The 22,721-nt window shown below is 38.0% G+C and overlaps 1 long non-coding RNA gene across 2 annotated transcripts; it reads left to right on the top strand.

Moving 5' to 3' along the window:
* Positions 1-19,688: 19,688 nt before the first annotated feature.
* Positions 19,689-22,192, top strand: LOC122878062. 2 transcript variants are annotated; one of them, XR_006378389.1, is made up of 5 exons: positions 19,689-19,814; positions 20,680-20,806; positions 21,022-21,110; positions 21,871-21,967; positions 22,060-22,192. It is a non-coding gene; the product is annotated as an uncharacterized LOC122878062 (long non-coding RNA). The 2 variants fall into 2 exon arrangements; XR_006378388.1 differs by having other exon boundaries at positions 19,750-20,806.
* The last annotated feature ends 529 nt before the right edge of the window (positions 22,193-22,721 follow it).

The following is a 22,721-nucleotide window of genomic DNA, read 5'->3' as shown; positions in this document are numbered from 1 at the left end:
ACAGTAAGCTAATAGACTTATCAACATGCACTTTACTACCATTCATGTCGGGCTGTTTTATCAATACTCATCCAAGTTTCCCCTGGGACAGGAAGTGGTAGTGGAAGGTTGCACGACACCCTTGGCGCTGACCTTTCTCTAACGTCTAATGACAGCCTAATGACACTTGCAATATTTAATTGTCCCTCATTAGCAGTACACAGGCGCAGACTCGACAGAGGCAGCTGAATTTTTAAACCATGGATGGGATTATTTAGACGCAGGCAAGACACATAGCGTGTTAATGCCACATAGTATCCATCAAAAGCTTCTGAGGTGAAAGAGACCCCATACAGCTAAATTGCTTATCTATACATGTAAGGCAGCAAGCTGGGCAGCTCATGAAAGGCAAGGCAAGGTAAGTTTATTTGTACAGCATCTTTCGACAACAAGGCAAGTGCTTTACATAAGACATAAAGGCATTAAGAATATATATAAAAGGACAACACAAGGCAATATAAAAAGACAGGATAACATAAATAGGATTTTATGTGAAAGATCTGAGAGCTAACACCTAAGATGGATGTACCTGCTGGGGGTGTTTTATATTCAGGAGATGTGGGGTGCTCATTAGTTAACAATTAGAAAAATACCTGAAAACAAATGAGACCACACCCACTATAAATCAGCGTCAATGAGTGTCCACAAACACACCTTTATTATACAGAGTTTTTCTCTCCCAATTTCTCTTTATTACTTTAATCCTCTCATTTTTGGTTATGCCTCCCTGTCTCTCAATTATTATAATCAACGTACCTTATCTATTAATTTAAAGTTACAGTCCCCTTGCAATTTAATCCCCTATTTATGAGCATTTATCTCTATCTCTCTTAAATGAGAATTCTATTCCTGATAAATAAAAACACACTTTTCCTCTTTTTTTACAAACTCACCAGGCCATAATTTACTTGGCTCATAACTAATTAGTCATTCAAAGCAGTACCTTACTCTCTTTGGGAGTTATTTTCGAGATATTTTTTGCACATTTAGGGGAAGAGTTTGAAGATTTTAAATCAACTGATCCTTGTGTGGCACCATTTTTTCTGGTCATATCCAGATGCATAGTCACACCCATATCTTCAAAAGTCCATCATTGAATTCAATTTACTCTCCCAAAGCAACAGAATGTGTTTATCTCTCTGACTATTAAGAGGCCTCATGAATGCTGAGCATTCGTCAGCACTTAGTCGGAGATTGACTCTCTTTCACTACCTTTCCAGCTTCCTGCTTTGCTAATGACTTCACTTGTGATGCTCACTTCTTACATGTTATATTTCATGAATAATGTTCTGCCAGATTTTCTGCCTGGGGGTTCTTTGCCCAGCGTGCACTGCCTGTCTGTGATCTAACCCAGTGAGGATCCTTTTGCCATTTTCATCTGGCAAACTTTGGTTACTCATTTGGCTGATGCCCACACAGAGAGCTTGAGACTTGAGCTTGTTCTGTGGCTAACTTTAACAGAGTTTAGAGGAGAGAGAGAGCACAAACACACTTTTGCATGTATTTTATCAGAGCAGTAACCCAAAGTATGGATAGATTTAATGATACATTCAGTGATCCCACTGATACTTCTCAGTAAAATATTCTCTTGTCTCTTCACTCTTCTGACTCTTTGCTTGTCTTGGCAGCTTTGCACCCTGCATGATGCCCATATATTACAGGCACCACAGAGAGATAAGATTCAAGAATCCTGATTTCTTTTAGTGCCCCCCAGGGGAAGTCATTGTCAAACAAGTCCTCTGTGAACCTGAAATCCCTGCAGATTATAAAGGGAGGTTGACTTATGGTGTTATTCAATGAGCATCCTGAAAATAGATCAGAAAATCCCCAAGGTAAGCGGAGGTTATATACACCAGGAAGTCTTAGGCTCAGAATGAAAGTCAATGTGTCAGCCAAAAAGATGCAAATTACACTCACGCATGCGCTCAATTATACTTATTTTTAAAACAGGGGCATCAAATTATGTGTATTCAAGTTATAGGAGAAAGTCTGTGGCTGAAATTTTCTTGACCAGTCTTTTACAATATAAACAAGAAATTATGGTGCAGAGGCTTATATAGGGGGAAACACAAAGTAAAGTTTAGAGTTGTGATGTACCTTTAAACAAGACTAAGAGTCTACAGCCATGCTAGCTGCTCTATGAAGCTAACGGCAGCATTCTAACCACATCCTTCATGCTAACATGCTCACAATGACTATGCTATCATGCCACTGCTAAGCCGGTGTAATCTTTACCATGATCGTCATCTTAGTTCACGTTAACATTTGCTAATTAACACTAAACACAAAGTAAAGCTGAGGCTGATGGTAATGTCGTTAGTTTTGCAGGTATTAAGTCATAAACCAAAGCACTGGACAAATTAAAATTTTGAACTGATGCTGGGGCTAGATGAAAAGTTAAGGGATCACCAAAGTTATTACAATTTATTCTGAGGGTGACATGAATGTCTGTCTCAGCTGTTGAGATTTTTCACATGAATGTCTGTACCAAATATCATGGCAATCCATCCAATAGTTGTTGAAACATTTCACTTAAACCCACAAATGTCAACCTCATGGTGGTGCGAGAGGAAAAGTCAGGGAATCACAAAACCAAAGGGAACCAAAGTCATTTGGTTTCATCCTCTGCTGACCATGAATGTCTCTACAAAATGTCATGGCAATCCTTTGGAAGGTTGTTGAGATTTTCCAGTCTGGACAAAAGTGGTGGACCAATCATTCAGATATGTTTATTTGCAAAATTCCAGTGACCTGCATTCATTTCTCAAAAAGTCTTTTCGGGTATTTGGACAGCTCCGAGGATGAACTCAGCCTCATCGGCTGCTGCCGTCTTGCTTACCTTTCCCTGCTGATTATGATCTTGCCCAGCCTTGAGGAACATAGATTAGCAAAAACACCAGCCAGTGTTTCAAGCTTTATCTGTTCTGTCTTGCAATGTAATACAGCCCGGGCCAAAACAAAGAAAGCTTTGTATACACCAGTTCAGAATGGGACAGATCCTGTCATCCATATCTGGGGCCATTATTATCACACACAGCTGAGAAGACAGGTGGATTGAACCCAGATCAACCTCATGTGCATGGAAGTATGGTTGTCAGGTATGAAAGGCGAATGTTAATTTTTGACACATTGTCATTTTGTAATCATGTTAGTGTCAGTGCATAATATGTAACAGATGTTGAAAGTAATTATGCTGAAGAAAGATAATTCGATTTATATATTTTTAGCCACCCTGGCGGTATGACTGCGGCAGTGTCAGACAGTCAATCCGCCACTTTGGTCCAGACTGAAATATCTGAACAGCTGAGACAGACATTCATGTCACCCTCAGGATGAATTGTAATAGCTTTGGTGATCCCCTGACTTTTTCTATAGTGGCATCATGAGGTCAAAATTTCAATTTGGTACTTATTATTCTTATACTTATACTTATTTATCACCAAATACCTGCAGAATTAATGCCATTCCCATTAGCCTCAGCTGTACTTTGTGTTTAACAATAATTAGCAAATGTTAGCATGCTAACACTCCAAACTAACATGGATGAACAAGGTAAATATTATACCTGCTAAACATCAGTATGTTAACATTGTCATTGTTAGCATGTTAGCATTCTAACATTAGCATGAAGAGCCTAAGCAAAGCCTGACAGAGCTGCTGGCATGGCTGGAGACTCTTAGGGCTTGTTATTTAAAAGATGTGGCAGCCTTTTAAGAATAAAATATTCTTTTTTACACTTATAGTAAGATGATCATTATATCATCACATGTTTCAAATGTCTTCAAATGACTACCCAGGCATTGCTGTTGCTGCTGCGGCTAATGATGATGATGACTGCCACCACCATCATTATCATCATCATTATACACCACGGGTCACTGCTACCACTCAGAAATATAATGATGTAGTGATATGGCTGCAAATGAAAAGCTGGTGCTGATGCTGCATAAATTGATTTTAAAAAAGTACCCTGCTGCTGAAATATCTCTCAGGGCTCTGATCTGAGAATCAGCCAGACATTAAGCAATTGGGATTAAATCTCTATCTATTTGGTTCTGTGAAACTACACAAAATGTAACAGCCTCAGTAGCTGAACCAGACATTAACACCGCACAGATCACCAGTATAGTTGCCTGGGAAACAAATAATTGTATTCGGTGCAGCAAAAAAAAAGATTAATTCAAAATATTGTCAATATGTCCTTCAAAAGCTTTACTTTGTAAGTTACGTGATTTACAAAAATGTAATGTAATGCACAGTACATTCTAAAGATGTAATGGTTCAAGGTCAATACTGGATGCATTCAGTCTTTTCTGAGAAGCAAATTTCTTGACCTACTTACTGGCTCAATCAGAGTTTTGTGCATTCAGATTTTCAAGAAATGGAAAATGCTCAGAAACAGATACTGACTGGCAGGTAAATAAATGTACAATATCCACTCTCAGCCCTACTCTGTACTTACAGCATGACGAACAGAGGTGTTGAGAGAATACTGAAGTTCATCACTGCTTATTATTATGTTAATTATTCGTTTTTTGTGGAGACTTATGTTGTTCAGATATGTTGTTCATTTACTAACCAATCCATGTATATGCCCTTTAAATTACCTTGGTGTAATGTAATGTGGAAATGCTGCCATTGAGAAAATAAAATCACAAACCTCAGAATCATAAATATTAATTGCTAAAAGACTTAGCACATTTTCCCATTTATCATCCTCCACTTTGCCAGGCAAGACACATTCATGCACCTCTGATCTTTAAAACTGATAGACAAGAGGGTTGCTGCAAGTTATTCAATTTATACTGACACAGATAATAATGAGCTTCCTAACCTTCTAACACTTTCAAAAGAGGACTGGACCATCCATGATGTTTTCCATGGGGCTTCTCAAAGAGAGAACGATTCACAAGTCAGATTCCTCCACAGACTGACACACACATACACACACACACACACACACAAAACTTCAGCACACACTTCCACAGTCTTTCACAAACACACCCACAGTGCAAGTGTTCATTGTTTTCTGCCATTTTCTTGATTTTATGAATTGTACCTTTTTCTTTTTAATCTCATTATTACTTGATGCTTTGGCAATATTGTCTTTGTTACACTCATGTCAATAAAGCATACTGAATTGAACTGAATTGACTGAATGCCCTGCAAAATAGGTCAGGCATTTTTCTTGCTGTGAATTAAACTTCAGCTATCCTCATGGGACTCAGCAGTTCAAATCTATCTATCTTATCTGTAGCTTATTCTGTGACTGTAAGGTGTATAGGCTGCGAGGGACAAATATTTCACTGTGATATAACAGTATGTATAGCTGAATATTAACAACCATGCTCATACTGCAGCTATGATCCATTGTCAGCTCAGGGATTCAGGCGTATTTGTCACTCAAGCCCATATTAGTAAGCAGGTAAAAGTGACATTTTAGTGTCAAAAAGACAAAGAATAGAAAACAACCGCACTGTTCCTTTTTGTTGGCTAAATAAAATATAAATGCATACTGCAACATTCCCTACTAGAGAACAACAAAGCCATGAAAACGAGGACAAATAATAAAAAAAAACACACACACACACGTGCAGGCACACACTCACAATGAAATATTTCAAAAATACGGCGTAGTAGTTTTCAGTGGGGACACATGAGTCAACTCAGTTTGCCCTTTTTGTGGGTTTGTTTGTTATCTCTTAAGAGAGACTTCACAAACTGCTGAGATGCCGCAAGAGCGCTTTGTTTTATCTCCAGTCACTGAGAGAAACCAGATCTCCCATCTGTGCTGTGCAATGCACTGCTCTACGTTAACTCGGGAGATCCCAAGCTTGCTTGCTAGAGAGATGAAACAAGGTCACCTCAAAGGGGAAAATGATTTAGATGTGGACTGAGATTAAGACAGGGGTGATGCTCTTTTACAGAAATGCTGTCAGTTTTTGAATGATGTTTCACATTACTTACTCTGACCGGTCCTTATTCTGTTGGAGGAATGGATGGGCTGTAAACCACTCTGTGACCGGAAGAGAACGGTGAAACATCACATCGTCTCCTACAATTACAAAACCCCCTTTCCTCACCTGGCACAAGTCTTTCATAAAGGTCATCAAAGACTGAAATGAGGTGCTCAGTGTTCCAATTAGAAGTGAATGCATTTTAAGTTTTTGGTTTTTTTTAATTATGTTAAGTTTTGAACATAAATTTAACAGTTTGAGTGAGAAAACAATTCATGAAATTTGAAGATTGAGATGTGGTCTATATCTATAGCTATATCTACATCTATATCTATATCTGTCTAGAGAAAGTTATATGAGCTGTTTTTGTATGCTAATTAATACAAGCATAAGAGGCCTAACAAAGTTTAATGAGCAACTGTTTTGCATTCTATTATAGTAAGTCAATTCTCCAAATCCAGCGAGAGCCCTCGTCCTTGTTAAATCTCTCTAGTGGGCAACATGCTTTGAATTAAACTACCCACTTAAGTTTAAGAGTGTAAACATTCAAAATAGCAACACGGTTCTTGTGAAGCACAAAATTCTCCTTATGATAGCAGTCAGTGTTCTGCAAAATAAAAAAGAGAGCCACACAACCGACCAGCATGACAGGGGGAAAAAACTTCCCCTCCTTCTCCCCCTCTGTCTGACCTGGACTTTATGAAAATTTCTTCTCCATGCAAATGAGATTTAAAGATTAAAGCAGCATATTAAGCTGCATGAAAGAAAGAAAAGAGACGCAGCAGGAGAAAACAGACAGGCAGCGAGAGGGGAGAGGCTGCATGACTGATCAGGGAAATCATTAAGATTTAGACACAATAAAGCGTCGAACAAACAGAAAGCAATTTTGTTCTGTGTTTGTAAGGTTAGTAATGACAAGATTCTATTATCCTGTCGTGTTGGGCTGTGTTCAGAATTTGAAATGCATAGTACTGGCTGCCAACAGCTGAAGATGAAAGACAAGATATTATATTATAAGAGAATATCTGAATTTTCCCTTCAGAAAAATGAAAAACATATTTTATGAATTGTTTACCTTTACTCCTTTTATTTGTATTCCTTATCATTATATTTATCTTAGGTAAAATTACTTTTGTGTATGTTTGTCTCATAGCTTGAGGACTATTGAGCACTATTGATTGTCAGAAGAGTGCCAGTGAATTTCAGCTGCAAGCTGCTGTCTCTCCTTCTCTCTTCCTCTGTAACACAAGATAATTAATTTTAAAAAACTAAGGATTACAACTCAATAAAAAACAATCCTTCAAAGCTGGAAATGTGTAGTGAAAAGATAGTGCCGACATTTCAGTGAAATAGGAGAGGATTTCTAATTTTACACCACCCTCTCACTGTCACTTGAAGTGAAATTGGTTGTCTATTGATCTGAAGTGGTGAGTCTGTTCAGCTGGTGGTTCTACTTGTGTGTAGAGAGTGACATCTAGATCTTTTGTCAGTCTAATCCAATCCATTTAACAGTGTTCTTGCACTGTATTCTATTATAGTAAACTTGGAGTAAGGAATAAAACAAGAACAAGTAGAATAATAAGGAGCCTCATCTAAGCATTACTGTAAGGTCACGCTTTCTAAGGCACCTTTTGTAAAGGGTTTATAAGTTGTAACTAATGGCTTTAGTAATGGTTAATAAATCATTTACTCATATTTTATTGATCAGTTAAAATCCATTAATAAGAACAAATTTTGGGTTGCCAGGTTGTGAAAAAATTCTTCCATTGGTGTTTAGCATTTCTATTTGGTAATAATTCAGTTATAAATGTTGGTAATCCATTAATAAATACTCACTTTCTACTAAGTCTCTCCTGATTGGTGGAGGTTAAACACCAGTCAAAGGGATATTTCACAATCTGGCAATCCAAAAGTTGCACTTATTAATGGCCTGTAAGATATCTATAAAGCATTAGTCATTTGTTATTAACCATTAAATCCATTAGTTACTTTCACTTATAAGCATCTTCTTAGGAAGTCACAACTTTGAAAACACTTATATCTTCCTTGCACTGACAGGAGGTGAGGCAAATTTTTGAGGCAGCACAATTGCATACAAAGTCAATGGAAATGAGAAATTAGACTAAAATTCGCTTGGGACAGCACAAACAGACGTTCAATGTGTTTTAACTTGAGCAAAAAATTCTTTGCATTCAGAGATGAGAGGAAAAAGGAGAGAGACTGGAGGGAAATAACAAAAAGAACCGGAGCCCCTGATGAGTTCTGAGTTAAGTCAGAAGCTGAGCCGAACACAAGCACAGACACAGAAATTACATTTATATAAAACTAATTTGCCACAGAAAATAAATTTTGGAGGAAATGTAATGCCACCCGGATTACATTTTCTGTTAATATAATGAGAAAATGTTGTTAATTAACATTTCTGGCAAGTTGCAAAAATGTTGATACTAATCGTATCAATGGAATGTTCATTAACAACGTATTTCATTTGTTTTCTTAACTTTTTATGGTTTTGTTTAGGCACTCACTGTAATTGATTAAGGTTAAGAAAATGGTCTTGGTTTAATACAGAAAAGACCACAGTGACTAATGTTAACAGAGTCCTGGGCTTTGTACGCCCATCATTGGTGTGGAACATAAATGTGGCCCTGCATTCACTCAAAAACCATTACCTCTGAACATAATCCAGGCAGCGATTACATTTGTCAGTACAACGTAACTGGGAAAACAATTTAGTACTATACAAACGGAATTTCTAAGAGACATGGTTGCCCACAGACACACGGTCGGAGCATCCGTTGCTAGCTAGCTCACAGCTCCCATCTGTACAGTTGTTCGATTGGCTGTTTGGGCCACAGAAAGATCAGCAAACACACAATTACACTGGGAATGGATAGCAATACAAAAACAGAATGCGTAACACACTGATCCTATTTTATTTTCTGTTGTATTTGTCAACTTCATAAGCTAATAATAAGTCAGAGTTGTGTTTACAGCTTGTTGCATGGCCCCCAATTGGCATAGGAATAGGAACTATGTTTTTTGCTTTCTTGCCAAGCATTAGATGAGAAGAGTGATACCACTCTCATTTGTAGTTTGTTTTAGTTTGATGTCTCTACAAAATATAAATGGATGTTCTTGTGTGTATCAAATACAGATACATTCTTGTGATTAAAAGCCAAAGAACTAATAGCTGGTACCACTCTTGTATGTGATGGCCAATTAAAGCCTGCTTAAACTGACACCGTCAGAATGCTGCCATGTTTGACTGATACCCTGTTAGTGGGGACACTTAATCAACGGATGTCATGGTGTCCAGTAATCAAAGGCATTATCATTTATCAGCATCAGGGCTGTTCATTTCCAGCGAGTCAAACTCTTACAGGCAATACACATGACGACATTTCTCACCTTAACCCTTTATTTCCCACACTTTCCCACAATGGCTATTTTGTCTAAATGCAAAGGGGTTGTTATGAATAATGGAGTCATCAAAGAAAGGAATGAAGGAGATAACAGCAACAATATCCACTCTCTAATTCATCCTGGTGTTAACAAGTTGCATTATCTGAACAGAAACACTGGCAAAGAAAATGCATTTCAATCTGGGTGTCTTGTGATGGGTGCCTGGCATGAGAAAATTTAAATTTCTATGCATGTACACCCTTTTATTGGATGTTTTTTGCTATTCATAGAAATCTACAGTCCTTGGTGAGTCTCTCATAGAATTGCTATTTAGCCAGTCAAGGATGCCGTTCGCACAGATTTCTGCTAGCTGCTTGGCTGGGTGAAAATTGAACCCTCTGGCTATGAAAATGTTTGAGACCTTGTATCCTGTGCACCCATACACTCTCCCTCAAAAATAAACATTTTCCCAGTGACAGCTAGTTTTGTTTGATCAGTTCTTATCTGATTTAACTATCTTGACTTTAAAGCTGCACAACTAAATATTTTTATACTAACATTGGAAATCTTTACCAGCCCACAAATTTACTGTTTAAGACACTCTCAACACTCTCATCACAACCATGTTTCCAGCAGCAAGCAGCTGTTTTCAGCGATTAAAGCTCTAATAAAACCACTGTATGCTACCTGCCCAGCAGACGGACAAAGTTAGCGACTATCTGGTGAACATAGTCGAGTATTTAGCAGCTACAGATAGTTTTCTCAGGAGTTGGTGGGGTTAGGGGCCATATCAACTTCATAAGCTAATAATAAGTCAGAGTTGTGTTTACAGCTTGTTGCATGGCCCCCAATTGGCATAGGAATAGGAACTATGTTTTTTGCTTTCTTGCCAAGCATTAGATGAGAAGAGTGATACCACTCTCATATCTGTATGGTAAATATGTGACTTGAGCATGCCGGTAAGTTTAGCTTAGCATAAATTAATAGTGCAGTAACTTTCTAGAGTTTGGTTGCCTAGCAACTGGTCCTGGCCAAGAAATAGTCAGGCACATAACCCCCCTTTAGAGGTGAACTTTAGAGGTGGTGGATGAATTTTGTTACCTTCGGGCAGAGCCAGGTTAGCTGAGACATGAGACATGTTGCTCTCACTTCAGTTCTCATACATTTCTTTGGGGTAAAAAATATAAAAAATGAGGTAGTGGAGACGGAGGAAAACTTCCTTGACCTCCTGCAGTTTGTTTACTGAGCTAAGAAGGGAGATGGGGATGCTGCCATCACTTAGCTCAATCTCCCCTCAAAGGATCTGGAAGGCTTAAAGTTCCCTGCAACACTTACATATTGGCATTTTTTCAGCTTTTAATATGATTTAACCTCATATCCTGGCGGAGAAACTGCTGACCTATTTTAGGCATGATATATTTTTCATAGGATGGATTTTAGATCTTTGACTTGGCAGAAGTCAGAATAAATGACTTTTTGTCTGAACAGTTGTACTCTTCTGCTAGCTCACCTCAGGAATATATCCTTCATCTATTCTATGTTTTTTTGTTTTGTTTTTTGAATGTAGAGGATTATGTAGCAGCTGGCATGTAGTGGACATCTATAACTACATGCCAGCATTTTGTAAAAAGGAACAGCAAGGCCAGTTTCTTTTCCTCAGGAAGCGAACTGCATTCCCTATCTGCACACCAGTGATGCTTCTGATGGCTTGGCTTCTGCATACTGCATGGTTTGATAACCAGTCCATCACAAAACCAAAATGGGAAAAGCAACGCAGGTGCCAGTAACACAAGCCATCCATCCAAATGTGGCCAGTAAAATCACTGGAGTGAAATCATCCACACAGGAGAAAAGCTCTCAGAGACTGTCTCACTCACGTTGCATAGAAGCCAAGTCAAATGGAATTGGTCTGAATGGCTCTTTTGTTGCAGAGCCTTCAGTGTGAAAGAGCAGATTTCATCCAAACATAAAGCCTATAAAATACACTTTCTTACATAATGGTGATGGTTATTGGGGTTAGAACATATGTAAATAACTCGATATTTTGAGATGAAATGTTGTGTAGTCACTTTGTTTTTGTACCCACTTTCCCTCAGTCTGCCATGGTCTGCTGAGACTATTGTCAATAAAGACGTTGTTATCTCAGCTGCTTACACAGTAGAATTCTACCTTGGTGATTGTTGAACACTAAAGCAAAATACTGAATCTTGAAAAAAGCCCTCTGTCGTTGGAGACTAACACCCAAAACTGGAGTTTTTCAAGTGAGTAGTTTCAAGTAGTCTGAAAATGATCTGCTCTTAAAATCCAGTGTAAAGGGTAGTTTCACTGCAAAAAATTTCAGCATGCTGCCACAAACAACAATAAAATGAACCCAACTTTGAAAATCGCTGTCTGAAATAGTGATAAATTGAAAGGGCATTTTTCCTTGAGGTTGCTTGCATGAAAGGACCCGCTTACTGCAAGAGGACTGGAAAAGCAATCACTTTGGCAATCCAAAGACATTGTTTGCACATTCTGCCCTACACAGGAATGGAGATGAGGACAAATGATGAGTGTGACCTGTGCCTCATATCCAAACAAACTCCAGCTGTTCTGAATTCAGTATCAAATACCTGGACAGCCACTGAAAGTTTAACAAATAAAAAACCCTGCTGCTAGAATATTAACACAAATCAGGTGGAGAGGTACAATTAACAATCTCCTACCAAAAAAGCTAAATTTAGCAATCATTAATATCGCTCCATTATATCCAGCATAAGATAATCATTGGTAGAAGTAATAAAAATTGTATTCATGTCTATCAATCACTTCAGGTTTACTGCTTCAAAATTCTGACCTTTGTTTAATTAAATTGTTTCATAAACCAAGTAACCCAGACTGCCCCAAGGTAATGCTTCTGGTAAATTTCCATAGATAAAAATCAGATGTGAAAAGATGTTAAAGATATTCAACAATACCTTTAAGTATAGGGTTTGTGTATAAGGTAGGTTGATACAACATAAAATGTGACTGCATTTAAAGTCATAGTACCACCATCAGGCCAAACTTTGGCTACAATTATACAAGTACTCTGTCATCAGCCCAGTATTGTCTGTGAAAGTGTAGCGGCCAACTGAGGACACTGTTAGACCTTGGCAGCGGTCTGCTCTAAATTGAGTACTTTATTAGTATGTTTTGTTTTGTTTTTGAAAAAATTGGTTGCCACATACTTTGTCACAGGAGAAACACCCAAATGTGCACCATGCAGTAACAATTACGAGATGCACTGTGACAAATGGAGAGAAGATGTTGGAGGTAGGGCCTCTTGCCCTGCACTAATCAATAACAACGTTGAGACCAAACAGAAAACAACAATCTGCTAGTCAAGATGTGAATGAAGTAGCCTATACATGTCTGTGTATGCTTTGCGCGCAGCAATGCAATGGGACTATGTGCTCTACATTTTTATTGGCAGTCTGATAATAATCAGTAATTTTGTTCCGTTATCCTTATTTTTCAATATAGTGGCCAAAAAGAAAGGAGAGAAAATGCCTCTCAACACATTGTCCCACGTTCAGATCCTGTCATAGCAGCAGAGAGCGATAACATTGTTATCTACTTCAGGATGATTATATCTGCTTTTTCTCTTTATCTATTTGCTATAAATCAATGTTTCAAATAATTTCTTACCATGCATCATACAGACCATAAAAGAGAAGAGCAATTTCACTTAAACGTGATGTTTTGACATGACATGATAACGGTGTTGCAGGGGAATCAGAGAACCTTCCATACACCTGAGTTTAGATGACAAAATAGCTTTTCAGTGCATGACTTTCAGCAAATGCAGAGTTAAACAGCGTCAGTCATTAATCAGATGTGTTCAGACAACTGAGAATGAAATGAAATGAAAAAGAAATTTTTGTATGCAATAAAACTATTAACAAATTCTTAATTATTGATATTTTTGTCTTTATTTACAGCAATTTACTAAGATTTGTAAATGTAAACAATATGATATTTCACTGTCCCCTAATGTAATAGAATTATGTATAACACAGCAGTCAAAATGTTTAATGACATGTGACATCACATATAAGACACAAACAAACAAGCCAATGACAGTTCCTCAGTAAGACCGGCTGGCAGCCACATGCACGAAAATTGTCACTAAAGGACACTTTTATCAGTATTTCCTTCTTTATAGTCATTCTGCTAGCCTAATTCACCCAGATTACATATGATTTTTTTAAATAATTTTTTTTTAATTATTTTTTCCAAATAGAAATAGAAAGACAGCAAAACATGCCGAAGCAACCAAAATAAAATTAATTATGATGTACCGTGCATAGGTCTAACTAAATTAGAGCTGAAATGATTAGTTGACCAATCGACCAGTTGATCAACAGAAAAACAATCTGCAACTATTTTGATAGTCAATTAATTATCCAAGTCATTTTTAAAAGCAAAAAAGACAAATGTTCTCTAGCTCCAGCCCACAAATATAAATACTTGCCATAGTCTTCTTAGACTTTGGTAAATTGCATATCACTCCAAGTTTCAAAACATTTCAGTTGATTTAGTTTTGTGCTGTGGGATGTGTGCTTTTTAGAAATGTGCTTGAAAATCTCCCAGTCAACAATAACTCGAAATGGCAATGCAGTTTTACTTGGCAGTCCAGTTGTACTCTTGGGTGTGCTTCCTGCAGAGGCAATAAAGCAGTATGGACTACACATCAGTGTGATGAATAACGTGCAGGCAGCATTGCAAATAATCCCCCAATGGCAATTATCTTGGAAATTAAGACCATCCAGTGTGCACAGAAAAAGAGCAGAACTGAAAAAGGTAGAATATGGGAAGCAGCAGCAATAACAGTAGCAAAGCTCATCTCAGTGTAAAGAGTGAATACAAGCATGAAGACCTTTAAAAAAATCCGGTCACTGAAATGTGATGGGTGTGGCAGGTTTGCTGTCAACTGACTCAGCATAGCATGACTTTGAAGCCCCTTTCAACGTTGACAAAAGCTGGCTTAAAGTCAGCATGTCAGCAGCTTTCAGTTCTATGTGAATGGTTAACCTCAGCAACCTTTACATCATGATGACACCCTAAAAACACTATAAAATCAACACGAATGACTTCTCTTCCTTAATCAAACTTCCCTATCATATGATGTATCGGTAACCTGTCCCATAACACTGAACATCATACTCATTGTGCCACTGCAATTTAGTGCAATACCTTCACCTGGCTGCTATCAGAGGCATACTACCAGGAGCTGTATAGCTTCAACTGAATAATGTTTGTTAAAAAAAACAAAAAGTATTAGAAAATGTTACAAAATTCAATAAAGCCTTTTTGCTGGCATCCCTGTCGGAAAGAGCTTAGAGTGTTCTGTCAGAACTGGGTCATTAGTCATTTTTAATTTTTGGACTGGTTTTCAAAATGTCATTGCCTTTTTAAGCTTTTTTGCATTCAGTCACTTAATGAAACAAAGAAAGTGAGATGAGAAATACAAGCTGTCATCCACTGGCACCTGCTGCCATTACCTTCTCATTCAGCGGTCTGGTAGCACCTGCATGGCATAACAGCTTTGTACTAACTGCTGTTACATTCTCCCACTTCTCTCCCCTGCCTACACTCCCTTCCTCTTTCTCTGTCATCCCTTCCTCTCATTACCTCTCTTTCTGTTCCTCTCTCTGCCTTTGTCCCTGTCTCTTTTCTCTTTCCTCACTTCCCCACCAAGTGATGTTTGATTTTAACAGGCCCAGCTGCCATGCATTCGATTTTCCTCCAATCCCACAATGGTATTTCAGCTGATTTCTCATGAAAACATTCATCACAATAACATCTGCATTCTTACAAAGAAAACATACATCAGACATTATCTGACTGTTTGGTTTTGTGTGCATTAGGAAGCCAAATGAAAATGGTTGTTTCAAGTCTCCAGTTCTCTGACTTGTTTTGACTGTGCTCCCAGAAGAAACCCACATCAACATGGAAATGACATGCCAACTCCAGCGGAAGAACCAGGGCTGAAACCCAGGAGCTTCTTCGCATGAGGTGACGGTGTTAATGAGCCATTCCGTACAGTAATATGCTTGGTAAAAAGTATGACACACTGACTCCGAAATTAGAAAATACACACTGTTCATACCTCCACCAAGGCTACTGATCCTCTGAACTGGTTATTTTAATCATAGAAAATGTCCTGAAAGCCTGCATGTGGAACCAGATTTGCATCAAAATACACACTCTGATAGCCAATCATGTTGATTGTCTGCCGGCCACCATGATTTTTGGAGAAATACCTAAATCTTCTCAAGGCATGTTAGGACTTTATACAAGTTAGACTCATAACCACTGATTAATGGACATTTAAAATGACCATGTTGCTGTAGCGCCACCTTTAGGTGAAATGACATAAAATTCTGCTCAGTTTGTGTTCTTCCAAATATGTTATACACCAAATATGCTGAAGATTGAAAGAAATCCGTAGGATTAAAATATAAAAGGCAAAGGCAAAACTGAGATTAGAGTTCAACAGCAGACTGGTCCCTCCTGTCTGCAGCCTTCATTTCAAGCCAGTGCATCAAATAACGTTATAGCACTTACTAATATAATATAATATCTAAAACATGATTCAGTTTATCCACCTGCAAGGGCACATTTCAAACTTTCTAGTACTGCAGATGCACCATAACTGAGAAAACGTAAGATACGTGTTACTGGTATAATAATAATATATTTGGCTAGCATTTCTTTGATTTGAATTTGAATGTTATATTACTTTTTACTCCTCTACATTTATTTTACAGGTGAACTAGTTACTTTGCAGATTAAGATATTAATACAAAATATAATTAGCAAATAAATTATGATGGATTATTATATATTAGGCTACCCAGCAGTATATAAAGTAGTTAAAATTAGCCCTGCCTTTGCCAGCTACAACATTAAAGTGATCTTTACACACTGATGTATCAGTAATTATAATTAAAAAATATAATATACACTCACACTCGAAAGTTTGGATTCACCTGGTATATTGATGTTTTTGGCAGTGGAGCATATGTACTCATGCTGCATCCTATGCATTGTGTTTTAAAATACAGCTATCACCATGTTGGCAGGTTCCTTTCATCTAAGGATTTGGATATAGACTTTATAGTCTTTAGAAAAGTGGTAGCAGTGTAGAAGATAATGTAGAAGTGAGTTATTTTCAATAACCATAACAGCACAAATAATTGACATGAAAATCTCAAAATAAATATACAGTATTTAACCTAATATAAAGTGGGAGAGGGGTGCACGGTGGCAGAGCGGCTACAGCTCCTGCCTCCCAATAAGGAGATCGTGGGTTCGATTCCCGGACCGGACCAACATCACACAATCTCTCTGGGTGGAGTCTGCATGTCCTCCCCGTGTTACCGTGGGTTCTCTCCGGGTTCTCCGGCTTCCTCCCACCGTCCAAAGACATGCATGTGTAGGTTAATTGATAACTCTAAATTGCCCGTATTGAATGTGTGAGTGAATGGTTGTCTGTCCTTGTCTGTGTCTGTGTTCGCCCTGCGACGAGTTGTGCCCTGCCTAAGGCCCGAAGTCACTGGGATAGGCTCCAGTCACCCGCGACGGGGACCAAGCGGTAGAAAATGGATGGATGGATGGATGGATGGATAAAGTGGGAGATAACTGAGCTACAAAAACTGATTTAGTGAAGTTTTAAAATAATAAGTGTAAGTGTTAAAACATATCTCAGTAAAACCCTTAGCCCCCCACCTATTTAGCATTTATATGCAGTATATAAATGGTTTATAACACATTATAATGTTGTTGGCCCCATTAATGCAAAAAACAATCAATTAAGAACTTATCAACGTTACAACTTCTCACTTGCAGGCTTATTGTAGCAGAAGAACCATTTATTAATGACTTAGCAACATTTGTAAATACAGACCTGAAGGCTAATTAAAGAGAGAAATTCATGATCCCTTATTAATGACTGAATCACTGTCTAACAGCATTTTTAGTCTGCAGTTATTGCCCTGTAGCCTTTTTTGTAAACTAAAATGTTGAAAATGTCCATTCGAAGGGTCTTTGGGATGAAATACAGGGCTTGATGAAAAACAAGCTATGCTGGGGGAGGATATGTACACCAACTAAATGGATTTTTTAACCTGGCAACCTAAATGTCATCCTTATCATTGGTTTTATAATTCATAATTTAGCCATTACTTACATATTTTATGCCTTAGAAAGTGGTACTGTAAGTTCCCTATGCAAGGTTTCCTAAGTGCTAAATCATAAGCATGATTAGCATATCTCAAACTATTTTAGAGGAAATTCATACCACAGAAAGGCAGCTGTGAGACCAACATTGCCTGAACTGAGCTTACTGTATATACATTTGGAGCTAAGCAGATGCCAGCAATTGAGCAATAACCGGTTACCAGAAGAGACGGCTGTATTAAACCTAGTCACCCATCACAAATGCAAAAATGTATTTTCTGATTACAATTTTTTGAGTGAGTTTTCTGGGCCCTTGCAGTGTTCATTGCAGTCTAAACAAGAAATTTTCACTTGTAAATGACAGCAGTCAAAACACACATGGATGTATAATTTTGCATCCAAAGCTGGTAAAACTCTGCTGCAGAATGAAATGCTGCAGCTACAGGTACAACATGGTGATGAGGTAGAACATCACGTTGACCCTCAATCAAAATTTCATTTACAACAGAATGATTTGGTGTCAGATATACAGCTTGACTGAGTGATCAGGGGACTTCAACAGTGACATGGAATGATTTAAGTGTTTTCTGAAATGGCTTCTTTCCAGAATACCAAGACACAGTTGTAAAAACAGTCAGATAGTCCTTTCCAAAAGCACAACAGCACTGATGTTCAAATGGCTTAAAACAACCCATGTTTACATTTTCCTGACACGTATCCTCTTGTGGATGTGCGAATAATGACTGTCCTGTCCAGACAAAAAGGACAGCATTGGTTTTTTGTTCAGACATCTTCAGCGTCTTAAGGAGGTGGCTGGGGTAGAAGGATTCATGTACAAAAAGTGTGACTTTGACACCAGAGACCAGAGTTTGCGTCCCATCGCCACCCAATATTACATGTTGGTTTCTTTCAGTCATGGAGACAGTTTTCCTCTGGTGGTGTGCTAGTGTGTTGTTGTGTTTTTGCCAGATCAGTAAAATGCTTATAGGAGTTGTTTTAGAATGAATTGACAAATTGCCTATTTTGTCATTTAGGTATAACAATCAGCATCCAGTACTGCTGTGTAGTCTATTTTCATGTCAAAGCAATCATCCACAAATCAAGTGTCAAGTAAAGGTTGAGTTTAAGTGAAGTCACAAGTGCATGGAGCCTATCCCAGCTGACAATGGGTGACTTGACTAAACTATGAATGTGTTGCTTGCCCAGTGCAAGAATATGGATTACATGCTTGAGGGAGCCGTACCCAAAGGACACTGGGGTCACCAAAGCTGTCCTTTAGCTAACTTCAAGCTACTTGTACACAGCTGTGATGGCCTGAACTCAAAACTATTCTGGTCCCTGGACAGCCTTGCTCTTCTTTCTGGTTCTAGGTCAAACAGAGTTTTCCCATCTCCTGGCTGCAGCCTATAGTTTTAGTTTCATCTCTCTATTTTCATAGTGTCTCATATGTCTCTATTTTTTTATGGGCAGCAGTGCTGAAAAACCAACAAGTCCTCCAAATTAACCAACAAAATGCCCTCTAGAAAGACACATAGATGCGTTTTCTGATCTGACGGCAGGATGACATAATTTGCCTGTGCCATCCAAAACCCTTACAAATAACTATTAAAAAATAAATCAGTTTTATGATATGTTAACGCTATGGTTAAGTTTATGTTTAGGCACAAAAACACCTTGGTTAGATTTAGGGAAACATTGTGGTTTGGGTTAAAATGACTACTTTGTTAAACACTGAATTGTTATTTTTTACCCTGTAAACAAAATCATGTAGATGATTTTTGGCACATGGTGTTAATACAGGTTATTTTTCCAACAATACAAATATTGTGTGTAAAAATTTGCATGTATGTGTCTGCTTTCCTCAGAGACACAGAGAGTCTGACAGTAGCTTCTCATGTCTTGTCATGCTCTGACTACCAGCTCTACTTCGTGGTCCATGCTACACTAGTCGGTGGCCAGTCAGTCTCCCCCCATGTTCCCTGGCCTTCCGTGTCACACACAACATAGCCACAAGGCCACGCCTCCTACTGTCGTTGCTACCTCACCCCTCTCTTGCATTTTTTAAATATTCTGTGAGGGACAGTTCTAGCAGAATATGAGAGTGTTCCCTTTAAGGTTAGGGGAGCTTCGTTTAGGTTTATAATGATAAACACGTGGTTAAGGTTTTGGAACGATCATGGTCACGCTTTTGGAACAGGGTTGGAAGCGGTAAACAACTTTGTCACTTGAATGTAAACATATAGGTCACTTTGGGGCAGGTGCTGAAACAACTGATGCCTTCGTTCTTGGGAGGACAATTACATTTACAAAAACTGTGGTAGTAGGTTTTAGGAGAACATCGGATGGTTATCTCACCATTGTAATCATGAATGACCTGTCCCCCCTCAAAAATGTGTTTTGCTTATTGTTACTTTTACTGTTTTACTTTTACTATTGTTACTGTATGTGTGTTTAATGCTGTTTTCACAGCCTTCTAGGGGGAAAGTTTCTCTTTGCTTTGCTTTGTTTACCTACAAGCATGATTTAGTGACTTCACAACTAGTTTGCAAGCTAGTTTGTAGTATGCGATTTACAGAAATGGGATGTGGGCCCTTGAAACCTCCAGCGCACCACTGAAGTAGGAGATATCTTGTGTCCAGCAGCTAAACTTTTGATTCTGGATAAAAATATAATTAAGTTTGCTTTGTTTAGCTTTGCTGTCTTTGTTTAGCTTTATGCCTGTGTGTGTGTGTGTGTGTGTGTGTGTGTGTGTGTGTGTGTGTGTGTGTGTGTGTGTGTGTGTGTGTGTGTGTGTGTGTGTGTCTCCTGTGCATTAGTTCTTGATGCTATGTGTTAATATATTGAGAGCTACTGAAAACACAAATTGTATGTGTCAACATACTTGCCTATTACCTTAAATTTATTCTGATTCTGATATTACCATAAATGATTAAAGTTTCTAATATTTATATTTTTGTGCAACAAATTTTAAGAAGACACATTACCAGGGATAGCTGTTGTGGGAGAAATCATACCCCTCTAAAAATTTGGTGTCATTTCAATCCATAGTCAATTACTCATTTCTCCTTGTCAGTCATTCTGTGTGAGTGTTTTCAGATATGCCAGCACGCTGAGAGCTACAGCACATAGCTAGACAAGCAGATCAGGTGCAATGGCCTTAAATGAGAAGATTTTACACAGTTTATTTCCTGTTCTCAGAGGTAATTAACACTGTCAAATTTGTTCAATTTACTGTGTTTGTTGTTTTTGACCATTCCTGCGTGTCTGTGTCCATTTAAGGCCTAATTTGTTTCCCCCATCTCCTCCCAGAATATGAATCCTGGAATCATTTTATGCTTTTTAAGAGCGCTTTTGTGACACTAGCATGTCCATACAATTCATCACATAATGGTCAATCTATCATGTGAATTTTCAGGATGTTATCAAACTGATGATGGCCATTGTAGCAAGGTCAAGAAAAAACACAGCCCCACAGCACAGAGTCTGGATGGAGATGAATGCAGTGTATGCCTTTACACACACGATAATGTTCTGCATTTACCAGTTTACCCTCTGCAGAAATGAGGACTGAGTTATCTTGTCTTTCTTACCCATCCATCTATTCATCTGTACCATGTTGACAAAGCTGACTGACACAATTCAAATAGAAAACTGCAGCACAAAGATGCAATGAAATGTTACACAAAACTGATTTATTGTGGCAAGACGTGATATGTGCTTTTTATCAATAATGAAAGGTGTAGGTGAGGTTCTTTCAACAAAAATGGATTGTAGTTTTAAAATATTTGATAATATCATCAGATAAGCCTATATCTTCCTGAGTGTATTATGGAGGTTATACTTAATTATAATAGGAAAATTAAGCAGCATATTTCAAATTATATGAATTATATGAATTATAAAGAAGATTCCGGGAGGAGTTTTGACAAAGAACAATACTCATCATTCATGTTGCCTTTGTTCATTGACACTGAGAGTTTAAAACAAACATGTCCTTTGAAGGTAAACAGAACAGCAGCCCTCAATGATTTCCCTCTCCACCAAACTGATAGCTGTCACACAGCTTATTGTGTTGTTTCTCCCTCACCCTTCTTTGTATCTCTGCATATGTACTGTACTTAAAAGCCACACAGTTGGAGATCATGTTTTAAAGCAAATGTACACAGGGTTCAATTAAATCAACAGAATAAGAAAAATGTAGGCTACCAAATATATCTTTTAGTTAGCTTAGTTTAAATGGAGATTAATGGTGCATTAATTCCAGCATGATCAAAGAAGACATCATGGTTTTTCTACCACATTGATAGAGCCGGAGAAGAAAAGTAACATTAACCTTGTCTTAAAGCCTGCAGGGCATCTCTGTGAGTACAACATAATCACTGCTCATTTCAATACAGGGTAAAATGATCCTTTCGATAACACAGTTGAGTATTACCTGTGTTTTATGAGACAGGTGTGCTGAAAGCTGGAGTTTCAGGACGTGGAGCTGGGGCACCATCTGCTGGAAAAAAGTAATCATGCAATATGAACAATCTGCAATACAGAGGAATCTCTATCCCAACAGAATATCAAGAATCCTAGAATCTTTTGGTAATTGAATTATGTTGATATAAGCTTCAAAATATACTGTTCTTGGTATTTTTTTATCAGCAGCATGTAGGTTGATTATGGTTTTTCTTACATTTCAATAATCTGTTCAACCATGTTTTTGATTTTTGGTCCACTGCCCACTTATTCCTATGACAAGACATGACAGATTTGAGCCAGTTTTCTTTTAGAACGCAGCATTAATATTCCTTAGTAACTATTTTATGCTTATAATAATGCAAGATTTTAGGTAGTTATGCCGACGTAGGAATGTTTTCTTTTGTTTTGCCTTTTTCCCCTGAGACGTCAAAGTACAGAGATTAACTACAGAATAGGTGCAGTAAGTGATCAAAAAGAAAGGATTGCTTGACTCAAGCATGTAATCCCTGACATGTTTGATTTATTGTATTGCAGTAGAACTGTGTATTATGATTCATACCAAATGAAAAACCAAAACAATCTGCTTTTCTGCTTAATCTTTAAATGCTGCTGCCATCAAATGGCAACATTCTGCAGTGGTGGAAGAAG

This window comes from Siniperca chuatsi, linkage group LG6, assembly GCF_020085105.1.
Source record: "Siniperca chuatsi isolate FFG_IHB_CAS linkage group LG6, ASM2008510v1, whole genome shotgun sequence".
NCBI classification, from domain to species: domain Eukaryota; kingdom Metazoa; phylum Chordata; class Actinopteri; order Centrarchiformes; family Sinipercidae; genus Siniperca; species Siniperca chuatsi.
The sequence above is the reverse complement of the archived record's forward strand: the minus strand, read 5'-3'. Positions and strand labels throughout refer to the sequence as shown.